The 20,883-nt window shown below is 43.4% G+C and overlaps 1 long non-coding RNA gene across 3 annotated transcripts in view; it reads left to right on the top strand.

Moving 5' to 3' along the window:
• The window catches only part of LOC308232986, a 30,853-nt gene extending 10,942 nt beyond the window's left edge, over nucleotides 1-19,911 (top strand). For 2 of the 3 annotated variants that reach the window (XR_013958930.1, XR_013958931.1), the window contains exon 3: nucleotides 869-2,849. This is a non-coding gene — a long non-coding RNA (uncharacterized lncRNA). Of the gene's footprint in view, nucleotides 1-868; nucleotides 2,850-19,428 lie in introns of those variants that run through there. The other variant, XR_013958929.1, reaches the window with a different exon arrangement.
• Nucleotides 19,912-20,883: the final 972 nt, after the last annotated feature.

Here is a 20,883-nt window from a genome sequence, read left to right as displayed (position 1 = left end):
GGGAAAGAAGTGGCCAAAAGACCTCAGCTTTTGGTCTTTAAAGGCAGAGGAAGTCTGCATCCATCCTCATATACATTTGAGTTTTGCTTCTGTGACAGACAGTCAGATGTCTGAGATAGACATTTTTTATCTTCTTGTCGTAAGCTTGTGGATATACCATTAATTTCCCATTACTGCCTGACCTGGTTTTCCAGTCTTCATCACACATGCTACTGCAGTAGCAACCACAGTAATTTAGACCATTTTCAAATACAGCAGAATCTAGAGTTTAGTGTACAGAAGGACATGAAGGCAAAGGTCAAATAGGGAAACAACAAAGAAGCTTTTCTTCTTAAAACTGCCTTAATTTGATTAGATTTGTCAGTTATTTTTCTGGCAAATGGCACAGACAAACAAGCCAACCTTTGAGAGACATATGATACACAAATTGTGAGGGTATACGTGTATATGTGTATGTATATATATAAAATCACACACACATATATATGTGTAATCATAGATATCTGCTTCCAGGTTTGAGCAAAGAGCATCCTCTACTTTATAGTGTGTAGTTAAAGCAAGGAGCTTGTTTCTATAAAATGCTATGATGGCCGGAAGTACTAATGGGTTCAGAAGTTGCTAGAGGAGACGGAAAAGTTAATATAGGATTTTTTGACAACAAAGGTACAATTTCCAGTTGAGGTGGTCTCTGAGCCACAATCTGAGACCAACTGAAAGATTTTAACAGGGAAATTATGATTGCACCCTTTCTGGTTGTTATAGCTTTGCCCCTGCAATTTCCCACTCTTGGATGGGGACCAGTTATACTTCTCTGTTGGGGAAGCAGAGATGTGCTCATGGCTTTACTGTCACTTGTCTTACCTGACAGCAGGATGCAATGAAGATCCAGATGCTGCATCAGTCAGGAAGCTACATGAGGCTGTGTGAAGAAATGTGATCCAGCTCTGCTGCCTTTTAAAATTCAGATCTGATGCCAAGGCTGCAGTTACAGGACTGCTCAGCTGCCCTAGTGGATCTCTGGGACAAGATAGATTACTCATGGCATTTTGCTTCCAGCAGAGAGCTTGTGCCACCAGCGTTAACAAGTCCCTGTGCAGGCAACCAGCTGACTGAGGAAGGACTTTTCAGATTGAAAATGCTGTTAAAGATCAGCTAGACTCTATGGTCTTGACCACCTTGCTCCCAGAAAACAAAGTCTAGCTGTGTTGGAAGCTTTACTCCAGCAAGGATTTCAGGATGTGGTTCAGCTGAAACAGCCACTTCAGGTTATTTTCACCCCTGTTCAAAACACAGGGGGAAGGCAAAGACCTTCCAACTGAAACAAGACCAAAACATATAAAGAAAAGTGTATTTTCAAATGATTCAAATGCAAGTAAGAGAGAACAGAAAAGAGAAATGCAATAACTAAAAATGTCCAAGAGTGTCCCTGCAAGAGCTAGCGGTGTTCGCAGATACTGGGACTCTGAGGGTTTGAACTAGAAATCAATATAAGACGAATATGAAATAGCAACTTACGCTACAACTGGCTCAGATTAGGCAAAGATTCCCTGAAATCCTATATACCTAAAATATTTTGGATATCTAGCTAGATAGCCATTCCCCAGGACCACTATTTTGCAGGTTTATGAGATACTGGGGATGTCTAAGGGAAAATATCAGCTTTTTGTGGGGAAAGACCAGCAGCTTCCAATTTCACTCAGCGTCTGCAGCACATTCCATTCTGTCTTGTGAAACTGAAAGCAAATTTGGCAGCAGGCAGTCATCTGATTTTCATGTAATTCAATAATTTATCATGAAAAATATTCATTTATAAACAATTACTTGTTTTGGAATGATAGCAGCTGTCATTTTGGAGTCTGTAGTTCCCCCCACTGGGATATTTCTGACTTTATCCACCATTAAATCATGCAGTGTTCAATGTGTTTGGAATCTGGGCTGAAATGCATTTTACAATGTGTTTATGTTTTGTTATGTGCATAATATCATTTTTGCTTTACAGACATGAAATCCAATATTGCCAGATGTAGAAATCTCTCTTTTCTGAGCAGCTCCCTTGATACAACTCTTTGGCTTTCAGAAGGAGTTCCCCCCTACAAAATCAATATCCCAAATATCACCATTCCTGTTTCACAGTCACAACTGTGTAACTACCCAAGTCACCCTCACAATAAAGAGCCTCATCAAGAGTCCTTCCAGGCTTGACTGAAAGTTGCTCATGTAAGCATTGCCTTTTGGATTTAGCTAAAAGCGTGCAAGCATGTTCTTTCATTGTTGTCATTCAATCACAGGGTGAAAACCAGACAAAACCAATCTAGCAGAGAAGACTTAGACGAGCTATTGACCTCAGGCACTGATGAGCCTGCCATTACCAGCCTAACTAGGAACGTTTGTATGCATAGAAAGCAGAGAGTCAGGCATTCTTGAGAGAAAGAGCTCAACAGCATTGCCTTCACACTGATATCTTTTAAGGAATAACAACTATCCAATCTTACAAATGTGCTTGGAGAAGGTAATTAAAATCAATGAGCTTCTCAATGAGTACATTATTGGCAAAGGATTAAACAAAAATTGGAATTAAGCTATTGTGGGGCTTTATAAAATATAAAGACACATAGAAAGAGCCTTCTAGAAGAGGTAATTTTCCTATCTCTTTACCTCAGAAAGGGCTGTGGTATATTAACTGAGTCTGCCTTGGCAGAACTGGGGAGCACCTTGGCATGCTCAAGACGAGTTCTCTCAGAAAAGTGTACTGCTTTTTGAAGTTTAAACACAAGTATCAATTTTACAATTAATTCATTAGAAACTGGAATGAAAAACACTCTTTAAAAAACTATTTAAAATATGAGTGGATTGAATAACAAACTTTTCTGTTCCCAGTTGTTCGGGTTTGTCTCTTGTGGTTTCACGTGTTCACCTCTTTGAATGCTCTGTATTTTTCTGGACTGTCAAAATAAAGGTTAGAAATAAAATATTAGAAAATAGTAAAGATTAGAGGAGAACTCCTTTAAGAAGATCATTGAAAACTCCCCCTACAAGATGGTACTATGGAAATTTAGCAATTTTACTATTAAAACACAGATACTGCTATGGAAGTGCATAGGAAGCAACAAAACAAAGAGAAGAACTGATGTTTAAACATGTTGGAAAGATGAACAACAAAAACAGTTTGTGCTACTGAGGCCCACCCCATTTCTGTTGAGCAGAACACTTAAGCACATGCTTAAATTTAAGCACGTGCTGAAGTCTCACAGTATGAATTGGCCTAGAGCCAAACATGCACTCAAACATCCCTCTGAACACAGCAAACAAGCATATATCTAACCACTTTGCCAAACTGGGCTGATACAATTTATCTGATTCATTAATGCCCTGGAAAAAGGGGAAATGTGAAAAGGTAAACTTGGCAACTGACAGTTGTATGTAGGTTGGCTGATATTTGGGGATAACCTACAAATCTCAGTCAAATCACAGGGAGATGAAACTTAAGGCAGACAGAGGGGCAGAGCAGCGCACACTGGAGGCAAATACCTTGAACCTTTCAGACCCATGACAAGGTCCTAAATCAACTGCAACCACTCAAAAAAAAAAGTAATCGTAGCACCGTTGCTCAATGAACACCTCTGTTTAGCAGGCAGCAGAGGTGGGGAGTCCAAACAAAATGTGAGGATGCAGAAGAAAAGTAATGGAAAATAATGTTGAAGTATTAGAACATAACTAAAACAAGAATGTAGGATTTCACATTCACTTCTGGTCTTCTGCCAGATGGCTTACCTGACATTATTCAAAAGTAATAATGAAAATAAAAGGAATAGAGAGATTTTTAAAGGTTTGTGGCTATTTGGTTATTAAAAAGAGAGGGAGAATAAAACGAGATCTACTGGAGAGGTAGATGATGATGAAAAAAAAAAAGATGCCATGTACGTCTGTTTACCTTTTTTTTGTCAATGAGCAAAACAAAGAGGGGTTCTCCAGGAAACTCACCAAAAGTTAAGCCAATAGTTGTGCATTAGCACATTGCATTGAAAACTGAGCCAGCTAAATCTTTGAGTTTTAATTTTATGCATCTTTAAATCTCATTGCCACAAGGACACAGAATTAGTGAGATTTGGAAAAAATGAAAGATTACACAGTGATATGGCTACTTGCCACAACCCCAACTGCTTAATATTGGTGTCATGGTTTAACTCCAGCCAGCTACTAAGTACCATGCAGCTGCTCACTCACTCCTCCCCTCTGGTGGGATGGGGGAGAGAATTGGAGGAAGGTAAAACCTGTGAGTTTTTATTGAAATAAAAATAAAATAAAATAATTATTATTATCATACAACAACAATGACAACAACAATAACAACAATAATAATAATAATGAAAAGGAAAAGGAATAAGAAAGGGAGAAGTAAAAGCAGTGACATGCAGGTGATGCACAGCACAATCACTCACCATCTGCTGACTGATGTCCAGCTCATCCTTGAGCAGCTATTGGTGGCTCCCAGCCAACTCCGGCTTCTATGCTGAGCATGATGTTCTACAATATGGAATACCCCTTTGGTTAGTTCGGGTCAGGTGTCCTGTCCCTGCTCCCTCTGGGCTTCTGGTGCCCCTCCTCACTGGCAGAGCATGAGAGACTGAAAAGTTCTTGACTTAGGGCAAGTGCTACTTAGCAACAACTAAAACATTGGCTACGGGCTCTTCAGAATGGACAGGCAAGGAAGGAGGAGTGGAGGGATTGCCTTCTACATGAAGAGAGTGTGAGGAGCTGTCCCTGTAGAATAGCCACAAACAGGTGGAAAGTTTATGGGTAAGAATTAGAGACCAAAGCAACAAAGGAAACCTTGTGGTTGGTATTCTTCTGATCAAGAGGAGCTTATTGACAAAGCCTTCTTACTCCAGCTACAGGAGGCATCATGCTTGCAGGCTCTCATCCTGTTGGGGGATTAAAACTATCCCAACATCTGCTGGAAAAGTAGCATAATGAGCTAGATAGGTAATCCAATCCTGGAATATATTGAGGATAGCTTCTTAAGTCAGGTAATAGGCAGCCCTGCCACAAGGAACATGATACTGAACCCGTTGGTAATCAACACAAGTGAGCTAATCAGTGATGTCAATAATTGGAGGAAGCCTGGGCTGCAGTGACCATGCACTAGTGGAGTTCGCAGTCCTGAGGGATATTGGACAGGCAAGGAGTAAAGTTAGGACTCTGAATTTTAGGCAAGCAAAATCCCAGCTGTTCAAGGAGTTAGTCAATAGGACTCCCTGGGAAACTGCCCTCAGGGACAAGGGAGCAGAACAGAGTCGTCAGATCTTTAAGGATGCTTTAAGGACAGTTTCCACAGAGCACAAGAGCTCTTGATCCACAGGTGTAAGAAATCATAAAAGGAAGGCAAGAGACTGGCATGGATGAGTTGAGACCTGCTGATCAAACTAAAAGGCAAGAAGGAAATGCACAGGCAGTGGAAGCAGGGATAGGTGTCCTGGGAAGAGTATAGGGATGCTGCACAGTTGTGTAGGGATGGAGTCAGGAAGGCCAAGATGCAGCTGGAGCTGAACTTGGCAAGGGATTCAAAGAGTAACAATAAGGTGTTCTACAGGTATGTCAGCCAGAAAAGGAAGGTCAGAGAAAGTGTAGCCTTGTGATGAACACAACTGGCATACCTAACAACTCTTCATTGGCAATCTTTCTTCCCACACCTCTTGAGTTGATGGACCTCAAAGCAGGGTCTAAGGGAGGAAGAATATCCCTTCCACTGTAACAGAAGACCAGGCTTGAGACCAAGTGAGGAACCTGTACATAAGCCCATGGGGCTTGACAGAATGCCTCCCAGAGCCCTGAGGTAACTGACTGATGAAGCTGCCAAGCCAGTCTGCATGAATCATGGTACCCAGGCGAAGTCCCTGGAGACTGGAAAAAGGAAAGCATTGCACCCATTTTTAAAAAGAGTCAAAAGAAAGGGTGAAAAAGTTGGGCTTGCTCATCCTGGAGGAGAGAGGGTTCTGGGAAGACCTTATTGGAGCTGTTCAGTAATTAAAGGAGGCTTATAAGAAAGGTGGGGACCAATTTTTTAGTAGGATCTGCTGTGATAGGATAAGGGGCAATGGTTTTAAAATAAAGGAGGGTTGATTCAAACTGAATATATAGAAGAAAGTTTTGTTATGAGGGTGGTGAAATATTGGCACAGGTTGTTCAGAGGTGGTGGATGCTCCATCTCTGGAAACATTCAAGACTAGTCTGGATGTAGCTCTGAGCAACCTGATCTAGTGTAAGATGTCCCTGCTCATTGCAGGGAACAGGTGTTGGACTAGATGACCTTTAAAGGTCTCTTTCAACCCAAAGTATTCTATGATTCTCTTTGCCTCCCTCCTGCTGGCTCAGAAAAGACTTGTCTGTCCTTAGACCTGCACCAAGCACAGGGAAAATGAGAACTCTGACAAAACAGGTGGCATTTGGGTCCAGGTTCTCTGAGGCCCTGGCTTTATTGAAGTGACTGTGGTGAAGAAGGGCACCTGGTAATACCTGACCTGTACAGAATACCTTCTATCTCTGATGTGCTTTGTGCTACACCACTAATCTGCAGGACAGGACTGAGGGCTACACTTGTGTTAGAGTCACTGCTGGACAGACAGACGAACAGCAACATTAAGTGACATGCCCAAGGCCTTGGTGAGGGCACTGTCAGTCAGGGGTAGGGCAGGGGAATCCCAACTCCAACAGCCAGAAAAAACACCAGTGCTATGAGACTGGTCAGGTTTTATTTAGGACTCACAGGATATTTATAACTACCTTTTGACGTTCAGTGTGCCTGCAAGTGTCAGTGTGGAAATTTATGAACGAAAATAAAAGAAAAATAAGCTTCTGGAGGGATGTGGTGCATCTGGAACCTGATGAGTGGCTGCTGGTGTGGCTAAGAATTACTGGTTTTGACAAAGGATTTCTGGCAACCTCCCTCTTCCACATCACATGCAGCAATCCAAGCACAGAGCAGAGCTGCTGAGCCTGATTAATGCTGAGCTGGTTTACTCCCATATGTATTCATCCTGTGTTTTTCAGAAGATGTTCTAAATGGTTTGATCAACTTAATTCAAATGTGTATGTGGGAAAAACTATGAAAAGTAATAATTTTGGGTCGATGCAGAGTTATAAACTGTTCAATTCTGGCTTTATGCAAAATACAGACTTTTTACAGTTCTGGATCTAATGAAATTACTAAAGATTTTCAGCCTACAGTAGGTGACTTGCAAAGGCTACACAGCAAGATGCTGTCGGGTGGGTTGGTAAAGCTGAACATGTACATGACAGCCTCTTCAGCATACCAGGGAAAGGCAAACTAGCCACTTACTCTGTTGCAGTAGTGCAGCCTACACCCTGTTCCTGCTCCTACATCCACCCCAATATAGCTGTGATTTTGGTCATCACTTCCTCTCTCCTTAGAGTGATGGGGAGAAGGAAGCACAGGGCTCTGATCACTGGGCTGCCAAAAGCAGGGATTTCTTTCTGGCCCATGTCCTGCTTTTGATGGAACAAACCTGGAGGAAGTTTTCTGAATCTTCTTCCTTTAATGTGTTTTCTCACTGGAGTTTATGTTTGCTGCTGTAAAAGTGATGTTGTTGAGAGAAAAGTGAAGGATGACCCCACATATGCATATGGGAGAAGCAAAGCATCTTTCAGGCTAGAAGGAGCCCAGAATCTCTCTCAGCTCAGCAAAAAACTCCTTACTCTTTGCTGGCCTGGTTAGCTAATTCTGGCTTGTACTTTTGTATTTAGAGCTTCCAGTTGCATGTGACTGGCAAGGTTCAAAATGTACTACAAACTTCTGGTACTTACCCGTGCTTGTTTTTCTTCCTTACAACCTTTGTATGACAGATTTGAGACTCCCCCATCTCTCCCTGTGCATTCCTGTCTCCCCGGAGAGCCATACCCTGCCTCTGCCCCTAGCTGCTGCAGCATGTTACTTGGCAAAGCATACGAAGGGCACACAGTGATAAGACAAGGGGTAATGGATTTAGACTGAAAGAGGGTATATTCTATTAGATATTAGGAAGAAGCTCTTTACTGTGAGGGTTGTGAGGCACTGGCACAGGGTGCCCAGAGAAGCTGTGGATGCCCCAACCCCGGCAGTGTTCAAGGTCAGGTTGGATGGGGCTTTGAGCAACCTGGTCTAGTGGAAGGTGTTCTTGCCCACGTCTGGGGGTTGGAACTGTATGATCTTTAAGGTCCCTTCAAACACAAAACTTTCTATTGATTCTATGATCTGTCTTCCAACCCAGTTCTCACCCACTCTGCTCCTTCATGTTTGGTGGCTCCTAAGAGATGGATGGACTCTTCATTAGGGACTGTAGTGACAGGACAAGAGGTAACGGGTTAAAACTTCAACAGGGGAAGTTTAGATTGGATCTAAGGAAGAAATTCTTTACTGAGAGGGTGGTGAGGCACTGGAATGGGTTGCCCAGGGAGGTTGTGAATGCTCCATCCTTGGTGGTGTTCAAGGCCAGGTTGGATGAGGCCTTGGGTGACATGGTTTAGTGTGAGGTGTCCCTGCCCATGGCAGGGGGTTGGAACTAGATGATCTTAAGGTGCTTTCTAACCCTAACTATTCTATGAGTCTATGATTCTATGAAATTTGTGTTCACATGTGGTGGATGAACACACTGATTTCACCAAGGCTCTCTCCCACAATGTGAATCTCTGACATGCACTGTGTTCACTGCAATGAAAAGATACCAAATCACGCAAAGTGAAAATAAATTAGCCCCCAACTGCTTGGCAAAACAGGCTTGATAAATGTAAGTTTTAGTCAGTGATGTTTAAAGTGAAATCAGTAAAGTGTGCATAATGATTGATGAGTCCAGAGTTTTTTATTAAATACAATAGCCTAAAGAAATGTAGGGTGCTATTATAAATGAAGTGAATGCTAGTTTAACTAAAACAACTGTTGTTTAGAGAAAAATGTTGGAATTTATTATCCTATTAGTTGATTTTTTTCTCCCCTTTTTTTGTAAGAAGCAGCTCTCAGGGTGTCCCGGGCAGAAAGTCAAATTCTCCATTTACCCAAGATGTTTAAAAAACATCTTGAAAGCTGAAACTACTGAGTTTTTGATGGGACAACATAAATATCTTCGAACTGTTGTCAGTACAAGCTAGGCATCTTGAAAAGTGTAGTACATCTCCACTGGACATAATATTATTAATGTCTTTGAAACAATTCAGCATTTATTTTGAAATAGCAAAGAGGTTTGATTCGCTTCCAGAAGGAGCTGTAATCCAAAAATATCTCCTATTATAATATTTTAAATGACGCGATGTCAGAAAGACATTTTTGAGGCTCAGCTGACTGAAAATTAGTTTGAAAGTATCAGCTGGGAACCAGTTTGTGTTGTGTTGCTGTTCAGGTGTCATCTTAATGCCTCTACCTCATGCTTAGATTAAAGATGTTAGGTTTTATTTGCCCCACAGCCAAATACCAGTCCAGCATGAAGGATGGGCTACACTGCATGCTGTGAGAGTGCAGGCACTGATGTGCCTCCTTACCCGTTTGCGAAGATTAGGTAGCCCAGAAATATCCCAGAGATCCTGCTGAAGATTGTTTCCGAAATTCCTATCCCTCCCAGGCCTGCTCTCATCTTGACAGGAGTCAGCTGGGGAGGAGAAGGGGAAGAGTGATGTCTGAAGCATGGAACAATGCAGTTATCCCCCACCTTTCAAGCAGTGTTTTGAGAAACAGGATGGACTGGAGCAAGCCAATTTAGGTTGGGTCCTGGTCTCTGCTTTTCTCATTTTCCTGTCCTGTCTTCCCTTCCAGTCTAATATGAAGAAATGGTATTGAAATAATCAGCTTTGATGAATTTTACCAGTATGACCCAAGATTTCAGAGTTCATCGCTACACAACACTGAGCCCTGGAGCACATTTTAAACAGCTGAATGTTGGATGGCTAAAAATGGTCTTGGGTTCTGCGACAAACCATTTCCAGCCTGCTTTCACCATAGTGAGTGCTATGAACTATTTCTTACTAATGCTATAGAAAAAGAAACAAAAACAATTCAAAAATTTACAGGCTTGCAATGGAAGAAATGTTCCCTGTCTTTTTAGCTGTAAAGTATGCCTGGGAAAACTTCTGGCTTGAGCGTAATTTAGATGGCTTTTGAAAGGACAGTTCTGAGAGAAAAGTTAGCTGGCAAGAGTGGAACCTCGTTTTTTGATTCAGTCTTATTTCCCTGAAGACATAAAAATCACCCAAAAGGAGAAAGAGCAGCCAGATAAAAATTCAGTTTCTGCTGCTGGTGGCATTTTTTTGTTGCAGCCTTATGGCAGGTGAAGTGCCCAACATAGGTGAACTTCATGGTAAATCTGAGCCTGGGGACAAGCTCATGTGCCAAGGGTTGCTTGGGGACAGTTGAAGCAGCTCTGTGCAATGGGTGAGGATGAGGCCAATGAAAATCCTTCACTGTCCTGATGGACAGGGGAGCTGACAGGGCTCAGGGTCATGCATCTCGTGCACACCTGTGCTCCCAGAGGCAAGGACTGACCAAGGGGGATGTGGTGTACGTCAGCTTTTCATCCATTAGCTGTATCTAATCAACCACCTTGCTGTTGCTTTAAATGTAAAGCTTCTCCTCAGCAGTGATGCTTATCCTGAAAAACTGTATTTATCACACCCAACTTCCATTGCCAAGATAAATTAGAATGTCTTAACTGGTGGACTAGGTAGCTCCCACTCCTGTATCAGTCCGAGACCGGATGTGTCCCAGCCTCAGGATGCAGAAATCAAATCAGGTGCACTGGCAGAATGGAGTGCCACACTGGTGGCACAACTGTCCAGGCTGCATATCTGGACCCTGCTGGGTCAGGGAGTGTATTTGTCCCTCAGTGCCTCAGTTCAAAGAACCTTAGGAAACAGCTCCTTACATTCCCTGCAAGGTCTCCACAGCCTGTGCTGCATCTTCATGACATTCCCCTGGGAGGCAACACAAGGAACTGATACCTGAGCCAGAAGGATCCTTCATGTGGAGCTCACCACAAACTGTCTGGGCTGGATTTTGCAGAAAAGCCCATTCACTTTTTAGCACTCTTTTCTTATAAGTGTATGAACACATCAAATGGGACTTAAGGCAGAATTCGAAGAGATTAATTGCATCCCCCAAAAAGACTTCAGCAGACACCTCACACTGGCTTCAAATATCCAGCAGATGAGAAGAAGGGAAAGCCCAGGACTGTGCCCCTGGAGATTGTCACCTAAGACTGAGACAGCCCTAACTTCTCATAAATGGCTCAAGAACTGTCCACTCTTTTTAAATCGTAGCACTGGAGAAAATACAGACATTTCTGTTGCCATTAGCTGGAACCAAACAACCAGCCAGCACAGTGAAAGTAATATTTCCCTGTGTCCGGACTGGATCACCCACCTTTCCTTTATCCTTTTAGGAGCTGGAGAGAGAGACCCCACAATACAGTGCATTAGCGATGATTCCTACTAGAGCCAGCCCTTGCTGCTGCTGACGGCTCTGCAGGGCTGCTGTGAACTGGCCCAGCTCTGCACAGGCACCTGCAATTCCTGCTGAGTTTTCATTCCTGGCAGGCTCTAGCCACTGTAAGGAGCAATTCCCATAATCCAGCACATCGGGACAGGCAGCTCCAAGGAAAGCAGGTCAGAATGGAGCTTGGGTTTCTTGAACACTGACTGCTGACATACGCCAATTTTGCAGCAACAGTCCTCGGCTCGAGACCTATGACTCAAGTTGTGTTTCATTCATCTGGCACGTGTGCTGGACACTTTGAGTGACTTGCTGCTGAAGGTTGGTGCTCACACTTGTGGGGCTTCTCAGGTGGCAGAATCCATCCTCATTTTACTGCCACACAGGAGGGGAGGTTGGCAGAAGAAATGTCTTCATTTACTCCAGTTTGACTGCCAAAAAGAGGTGCAAACCTCACAGCAGAAAGTTTCGCTTTCCTTCCCCACTGAATTAAGAGAGGAGGTGGCTAAGCCAACCTGATAAGAGAAATATTTGTTCTGGACAGGAGGTGCCACTAGAAATACAAGGCCACAATTAACCACTTGCCTTGTGCACAAAGCCTAGCAGTTTTCTTCTTTTCACACATGGCATCTGCACAGTAATAACAAAATGTAGTCCTTGTCACCCTATACAGGTTAATTGAAATAACTAGTTAACAGCTTTGTTTTTTTATTTTTATTTTTATTTCCTTAACATTGGTATTAAAATGTCAGCTGGTATGAAGGAATTAACCACTCATGTAAATATCTCAGCAGGTCATAGAATCATAGAATGGTTTGAGGTGGAAGGGACCTTAAAGATCATCTAGTTCCAAACCCCTTCCACGGGCAGGGACGCCTTCCACTAGACCAGGTTGCTCCAAGTCCCATCCAACCTGGCCTTGAACACTGCCAGGGATGGGGCATTGTCGTGGTTTAAACTCAGTCAGTCACGCAGTCTTTCTCTCACTCCCCTCACCTTCCTCCCCCTGCTCCCAGAGGGATGGGGAGGAGAATCGAAAGAATGCAACTCCCACGGGTTGAGATAAGAACAGTCCAGTAACTAAGGTATAACACACACCACTACTGCTACCACCAATAATAATAATGATAAAGGAAATAACAAGGGAAGAGAATACAACCGCTCACCACCCGCCGACCGATACCCAGCCCTACCGAGCAGTGATCTAGCCCTTCTGGGTAACTGCCCCCAGTTTATATACTGGGCGTGACGTGCTGTGGTATGGAATACCCCTTTGGCTAGTTTGGGTCAGGTGTCCTGTCTCTGCTTTCTCCTGGCTTCCCCTTCTCCCTGGCAGAGCATGAGACTCACAAAGTCCTTGGTCAGAGTAAACATTACTGAGCAACAACTAAAAACATCGGTGTTATCAACGCTATTCTCAGGCTGAAAGTCAAAATCACAGCACTGCACCAGCTACTAAGAAGGAGAAAAAATGCCTGCTACTGCTGAACACAGGACAGGCATCCACAGCTTCTCTGGGCAACCTGTGCCAGCACCTCACCATTCTCACAGTAAAGGAACTTCTTCCTAATATCTAATCTAAATCCACCAGCACACCAGCAATTGAGGACCCTGAGCACCCTACCTACCAGTCTCATCTACAGATAGGGACACTGAGGCAGGGCAAACTGCAGCCACTGTTTTCAGCTTGGTATCCCCCAAACTCAGGTATCATCTATTTATGGCCTGTCAGAGGCAGATTACCGGCAAACACCAGGACTCTTTGACACGGAGGCTCAAAGACATAGAATGACTCGTGGGCAGACCTGGCCATGGCTAAACAAGAGTTCTTTTTCACTGGGGGTCCTCAGTCCTTTGACAGTCAGTCCACCTCTTCCTTGCTCTGGAGCAGCTTCAAGGCAACCAACCAACTGAATTTTTTTCAGGTGAATTTTGGTTAATTAGCAAATTCTATCTCAAAACCAGGCAAACCACAGACAATGTTTTCACATCCAGTGAAATCTAAGCTGTTACATCAACAGGGGACTTCGGCATTTCCATATAGATGAAGAGGGAATTTAGCAAGCAGCTCTTTCTTCCTGGCACATCACTGTCATGGCTGCCTGCTGCTACCCCAAATTATCCAGGAACAGGAGGATGCTAAAGAACCAACTTTAGGAAGAGATGTGAGAATCCAGCTGTACTGGGTCAGTGTGCTCCGTCAGGGTTGCCTTCTACTATTTAAGGCTGAATGAAAAGAATCCTTTTTCTTCCTCTGGAAGTATGTAGTCTCAAATAATTCCCCATCCACCTATTAGGAGCTCAACCCATTAGCAGTCTACGTGTTTCTACATGCTTCTGGCAAGCTTTAGACATTTCTGATCAAGACAAAATCTTAGTGAAAATTTGCCAAAGCTGTGTGTCTGTAATCACATCACTGCATTTGGCAGCGGGATTGGTACATATGGCAAACTTCAAAGATTTGGCAAAGCAAGCTCATCTTCAAAGAGAGCGTTCTGAGTTACTGGAAAATGAATTTTGTTTGACTGGTGCTAAATGTTGAGGGTTTTTTTTCCTTTTTCTTACAGCAATAAAACTGAATCCAATTAGAAGTGAAGAAATGCATTTTCACATACAGTGATGAACAAATGTTTATAGGATATCAAACTCTTACAAGTTAAGTTGCCAGGTTAAAGCAACTCAAGGCAAAATGGCTATTAATTCAGCTAGATCAGAATTCATGCTTCCCTGAGACTTATTCTTCCATCAAGTTAACCCCTTATATTTCCTCTGTTCAGTTCTACTTTTCTGAAATTTGTATTCTTTCTGGAACACTGCACATCCATGTGGACAAAAGCTGTGTCTTTACTTTATCTGCAGGTAAAATAGTTTAGAAGAACAGTATCAAAACTGGGATGTCAAGAATCTGAGAGTTAGGAAATACTAGAATTAAACTGTTAACCTGTCCTGTGCCCATAACGTTGGGCACACTATTGCATACACACCTTTTTCTAAGGAATCCTTTCATGTGCTGTGCAGCCGTGATGCAGGTGGAGGGGCTGAAGCACTTCCTGCTTACATGCAAGTTCTGCATTATGAGGTGGGTGCAGGTCCTCTTCCTCCTTCAGTGCCCAACCAACAGCTAGAGCCCAGCCCCTGCTCTAGCAACACACCATGGCAGAGCCTGTTGCCTGTGCCTAGCACAGACCTAGTGGGGATGCAGTAGCCCATGGAGGCCAGTGAAAAGGCTCAAGGGAGGACTGAGATCCTTCTTCTTTCTGACAGCAAATCTGTGCCTGTTGCTAACTTAAACACTGAAGCTCAAATCTCATCTATAGTCAGTAGGTCTTTACAGGATGATTCAGGCCACTTTGTTCAGGGATGCGTCTCTCTATTAATCTTCAGGGATCCTTAACTAGTGAATTGTAATGGTGTTAGCAATGGGATAACCTGGGGGTGCAAGGCAGTTCATCAATCAGCAACCCAGACAAAGAAATTCTATTGTCTGACAGGGATATCACGCTTTACGTGGGATATACATAGACCTGCATGTAGCAAAGCCGAGGTATGGAGTCTCTTCTTCCAGACTTACAGCACTCACTGAACAAACGTCTGGGAGGAGGGATTAGTGAGGTGTCTCAGTTGTCACACGGAATCAGCTTCTTCAAGCTCTCAGCATCCACAAGTCCAAAGTGGTCACAGGTTCTCCATTACAGACACCTTCTGCAGTTTTTCCATTTCTTTCTTTGAAGCACGAAACATCTTTTCTTGATTTAGTAGTTGTTTTTCCTTTCTCATTGACTAGATTCCTTTCTTTACCTTTCCAATGAGGGTATCTGCCTTTTTTTGTCTCTTTACGTCTTGAAAAACTGCAGCACAAAAAACCTTAGCCATGATTTTGTAAGCGGGATGCAAATATAGATTACTTACACTGCTAGTTGATCATGTGTACTGTGAGATACTTGATCTATAATGCCATTGGTCTCTATTTTAATGCCATCACTGTTAGTCCTCTATTCTAAGAAAGTAATCTAGGCATTTCCTACTTGCTCACAGTAATGTCAGCTATTTAGTAGCTGTGAGATCTTTCCAAAACAACGATTACACAATTCAAACACTAGCAACTTCTGAATCAAAACAAAGAATGATTACAGGCTTCTTTTGCATGAATTGAATATACATCGTATACTGTGGTTTAAAAACATCTGTTGGCAGGATTTTATACAGTAAAGATACACAGAACACATGGCACTGTCATTTGCATATAAGATGTCACTGCTGTATTATGAGTGGAGAAAGATCCTTTCAGAAACCTTGAAAAGCCAACAGAATGTAAGATGACAGCTGTGTAAGTCATTGAAGAGAACTGTGGTAACACAGTAAACATTAACAAAACTCTGATGAACTTAGGAAGAGCACTTGCAGTAAGTTCTCAGTAAACTAGCAAAGAGCTGGTAGCTGTGCTCACACTGGGGAGTTGTTAAAATGGCCTTGAAGGGGGACAGAATGCCTTTGTATCTTCGTTTTCCAACATGGTGCATGAAGAAAGCTCAAACAGTAGTTTCAGATCCCTTCCTGTTCCCCTCATTTCTACAAACACGTCTGTCGTTTAGTGAGAAGAGAACTTTTTTAACTGTCACCAAAGCCTTTTTGTTCAAGGGAGCCATGCACCAAAATCTCCACATGGAAGAAAGTCCCAACAGATCAAGCACATCTTTACTGTGAGGGTGGTGAGACAGTGGAACGGCTGCCCAAAGAAGTAGTAAATGCTCCATCCCTGGCAGTGTTCAAGGCCAGGTTGAACAGAACCTTGGGTGGCATGGTTTAGTGTGAGGTGTCCCTGGCCATGGCAGGGGGGTTGGAACCGGGTGATCTTAAGGTCCTTTCCAACCCAAACAATTCTATGATTCTATGATCCCCCAGAGGCCTTATGGGATGTTGAAATCCAGGGGTGATTCACAAGTGAGATACGAGAACCCATCTCCAGAATTTTTTGTTTTTCTGGATGAGGCTGAGCTTGGTGCACCTCCTCATCTCAGGAGCCCTTGCACAGCTGGCTGCAGCAGCTCTGGCTGACTCACCTCCTCCAGTAACCAGGGATCTGTGTCCTGGCATCCTCCGCACCAGCACAGTCATGCTGCTGGACTTGATATATAGCCTCAGTTGAAAGGCTGCAGATGAACTCAGGAGCCACATACTCAGGGGTGAACAGTGTCGCAGCCTTGCCAAGGTATGTAACTCAAACAGTCATGAAACTGGTCAATTTAAAAAAAAAAAAAAAAAAAAGAAAAAAGAAAAAAGAAAGTTGGGGTTTTTTTTGCTGGTTTTTCTGGTGTGCAGGCTTTGGTGATTCACTTTTAAAATTCTTTTTTCTGTCATTTTGATGCTATGTTTTCCCTCTAAGAAAGACTGAAATTCTTGTACCACCCTGATTTCAGAGCTTAGGTATTTGTGGAAAATACTACCTCCTTTGAAGCCATGAGTGCTTTTAGTATTTCTGCACAGAGTATTGCATTTTCAGGAGATGGGATGAGAGTGCACAACTTCAAGCCTGGTCACCTAATTTGTAAAGCTTTACCATACATGTCAGTCCTCATTGAATTCTTGCTGTGGCTAGTTTTACAAAATCACTTCTTGAATTAACCATGTACACTACCTTGAAGGATATTGTCCATCTGACTTGATAAATGGAAGGGAGGGGGTATTTGTGTTGCTTACTGCACCATTTGAGGTAGCTGGAGAATCCCTGAAAGCAACAGAGCTCTACTCAGCCAGTTTTCTCCTTTCCCACTTTCTCTGAGCACATGTCTGCTTGCGGCAACTTCAGCTTAATTAATACTAATGGGACTCCAGCTCCCCCTACCACAAGCACAGCTCCGGCTCCAGAACTGGGGCCTGAAGTGGCTTGTTACTGAGCCCAGGAAGGCATCTTGATTAAACCACTTCAGATTTAGTACAAACCATAATTTGACAAAGATTTGTGACTGTCTGAATTTGTTAGAAAAATCCAAGACCAACATTTGGCAATTGGGCTTATAAAACAATCGTCCATGTGAGTGACTAATGTCCCAGCAATGCCTACAGGGAACGCTTTACATGAACATCCTATGGCAGTTATATGTTGAAACAGAATGCCTGCAGCTGATAATGAGGTAAGCAGTGTAGTTTAGGCAGTTTATAACTTTAGGCAAAACATTTAAGAAGGAAGGTTAAATCTGTTTGAAGTTATATCTATACTGATCAGGTGTGAGAGTTAGATGCTCACCAGATCACTTACAGACCAACATCTTCAATTCAAGCACAGTGATTTTTAAGCATACCATCTGTCAAAACATGAAAGCCCACTACACTGTTAATATTAAGTCTAATGGTCAGTCTGTTGAGTCTAATACTTTAACTGACAGTGTTGATGAGTTTAGAGGCTCAGATGTGTAAAGACTCCATCAGTTCGTGGAGGCCCAACTAATAACTGCTGCTCACTTCTTTCTACAAGAAGATGGTCTGCACCCTTGGCTCACCGGATGAAACGCAGCCCCTCTTGCATCTCTAGGCTCTTTGTACAGCTGGCTGCTGCACAATATGATCCAGGATCATTGCTTAGGCAACAGCTTTAAATCCTACTTGCTCAGCAAACAGCTGCCAGAAGTTGGCCAATGGGAAACATGAAGGGTAGAGGTGTGTTACACATCTGGCCCTGTTTGTGTGGCTGTAAAGAGGAGTGAGCTGGAATCCTGAGTCTCCTGACAGAAGGTGTTCCAATCTCCATTTCAGAGCTAGCAGGGATCCCTTCCTCCTGTCAATGCGCAGGGAGGTCGGCCATGCCGTGCCACTACCAAGGCATGCAGCCCCTGTTTTGTTTCACATAAACTGTCCTTGGCATGGTTTGTAACATGCTTTTTTCCCCTTTTTGCAGCAAATACCCTAAAAACTGTTTCATCTGAGTCTGTATTGTATATTCGCTTCATTATTACAATATCAGAAATTGTCATATTTTCAAAATATGATTGTTTCTAGGGGAATCCATAGGCACAGTATCATGCCTATTCCTCTTACCATTGTTGCCTTGCTTATAATAATTTTTCGATAACAACAATCTAATTCAAAGTATGAACTAATAGACTGAGGAAAGATGTCTGAGTCAGGTCCTGTGCCTGTCTTTAGTCTGTTTCCTCTGCACAAAATCCTTGGGTTTTGGCTCTGACATAAAAAATTAGTACTTCAATTTACTCTGAGTGATGTTTCTTTTGGTCTGTTTTTCTTTTACATGAGAAGAAAAATTTTTCCTGCTAAATATTTAGGATTTTGCCTTCTTTCCTCAAGAAACCTAAGCAACCAGAGACGCAGACCTACAAGCTATCTCAAGTGTCATCATTACTTAGACATGGTTCCCAGAAGACAAGGGGGAACTTGTGTGAGAGAGGACTGTAAACTGAACCCTGAGAATAGAAATGCCATTTTTAAACAAGGAAAACCAAAACATCAATGTGGTTGACATTGCTTCCCAGTTTGGATTATGTATTGTATATAATCCAATATAGACCAGTCAATGAGGGCAAAAATCTTCTGTGAGCCAAAACCCAAGAAAGGGGAGGGCCTAAATCCTGTGAGATTTTGTTTGCATTTCAGAAACTAACCAGAAAGGAAATGCATTAAAAGAAACCCCAACAAATTCCACTACTTAGAGCTGACCTGTGATTCTCACAGTCTCTTTACACCCAATCTGCCTGTTCCCTCTGGCTTGCACGCTACTGTCTCTGAAGTTCCTGCTGCTAATCATTACAATATGGAATCTGTAGCCTCAATGTTAACATTAAATGTCATGGCTTTCAGCTGCAGTCCTCTTAACATGAACAAAATAAAACCCCCACTAAAAACCATTTTCAGCCTCATGTCAGTAGCACAGGGACCACCAGCAACTGTCTTGTACTGAATTTTGATCTGTTTTCTCCTTCCTCCTTCTGACATGTTCTTTATTTTTACAGGGTTTGCAGCTATGGAGACACCAGAACAGCAAGTCAATCTCCCGCAGGTTGGCATCCAGGGTTCTTCAGTGCCCAGCACCTCCTTTGTGGTTAGAATCATAGAATCATAGAATAGTTAGGGTTGGAAAGGACCTTAAGATCATCAAGTTCCAACCTCCCTGCCATAGGCAGGGACACCTCACACTAAACCATGTCACTCAAGGCCTCATCCAACCTGGCCTTGAACACCGCCAGGGATGGAGCATTCACAGCCTCCCTGGGCAACTCATTCCAGTGCCTCACCACCCTCTCAGTAAAGAATTTCTTCCTTAGATCCAATCTAAACTTCCCCTGTTTAAGTTTGAACCCGTTACCCCTTGTCCTGTCACTACAGTCCCTGATGAATAGTCCATCCCCAGCATCCTTGTAGGCCCCCTTCAGATACTGGAAGGCTGCTATGAGGTCTCCATGCAGCCTTCTTTTCTCCAGGCTGAACAGCCCCAACTTTGTCAGCCTATCTTCATACAGGAGGTGCTCCAGTCCCCTGATCATCCTCGTAGCCCTCCTCTGGACTTGTTCCAACAGTTCCATGCTCTTTTTATGTTGAGGACACCAGAACTGCACACAATACTCCAAGTGAGGTCCCCCGAGAGCGGAGTAGAGGGGCAGGATCACCTCCTTCGACCTGCTCGTCACGCTCCTCTTGATGCAGCCCAGGATACGGTTGGCTTTCTGGGCTGCGAGCGCACACTGAAGCCGGCTCATGTTCATTTTCTCATCGACCAACACCCCCAAGTCCTTCTCTGCAGGGCTGCTCTGAATCTCTTCTTTGCCCAACCTGTAGCTGTGCCTGGGATTGCTCCGACCCAGGTGTAGGACCTTGAACTTGGCATGGTTAAACTTCATAAGGCTGGCATCAGCCCACCTCACAAGCGTGTCGAGGTCCCTCTGGATGGCATTCCTTACCTCCAGCGTATCAACCGAACCACACGGCTTGGTGTCATCGGCAAACTTGCTGAGGGCGCACTCAATCCCACTGTCCATGTCACCGACAAAGATGTTGAACAAGACCGGTCCCAACACCGATCCCTGAGGGACACCACTTGTTACCGGTCTCTAGCCGGATATCGAGCCATTGACCACAACTCTTTGTGTGCAGCCATCCAGTCAGTTCTTTATCCACCGAGTGGTCCACCCATCAAATTGATGTCTCTCCAATTTAGAGACAAGGATGTCGTCTGGGACAGTGTCGAATGCTTTGCACAAGTCCAGGTAGATGACGTCAACTGCTCTGCCCCTGTCCATCAGTTCCGTAGCCCCATCACAGAAGGCCACCAAATTGGTCAGGCAGGATTTCCCCTTAGTGAAACCACGCTGGCTGTCACAGTATCACACAGTATCACAGTATGCTAGAGATTGGAAGGGACCTCAAAAGATCATCTAGTCCAATCCCCCTGCCAGAGCAGGAACACCTAG

Source organism: Psittacula echo (genome assembly GCF_963264785.1).
Source record: "Psittacula echo genome assembly, chromosome: 2".
Classification (NCBI taxonomy): domain Eukaryota; kingdom Metazoa; phylum Chordata; class Aves; order Psittaciformes; family Psittacidae; genus Psittacula; species Psittacula echo.
Note: the sequence above shows the minus strand (reverse complement) of the source record. Positions and strands in the feature narration are given on the sequence as shown.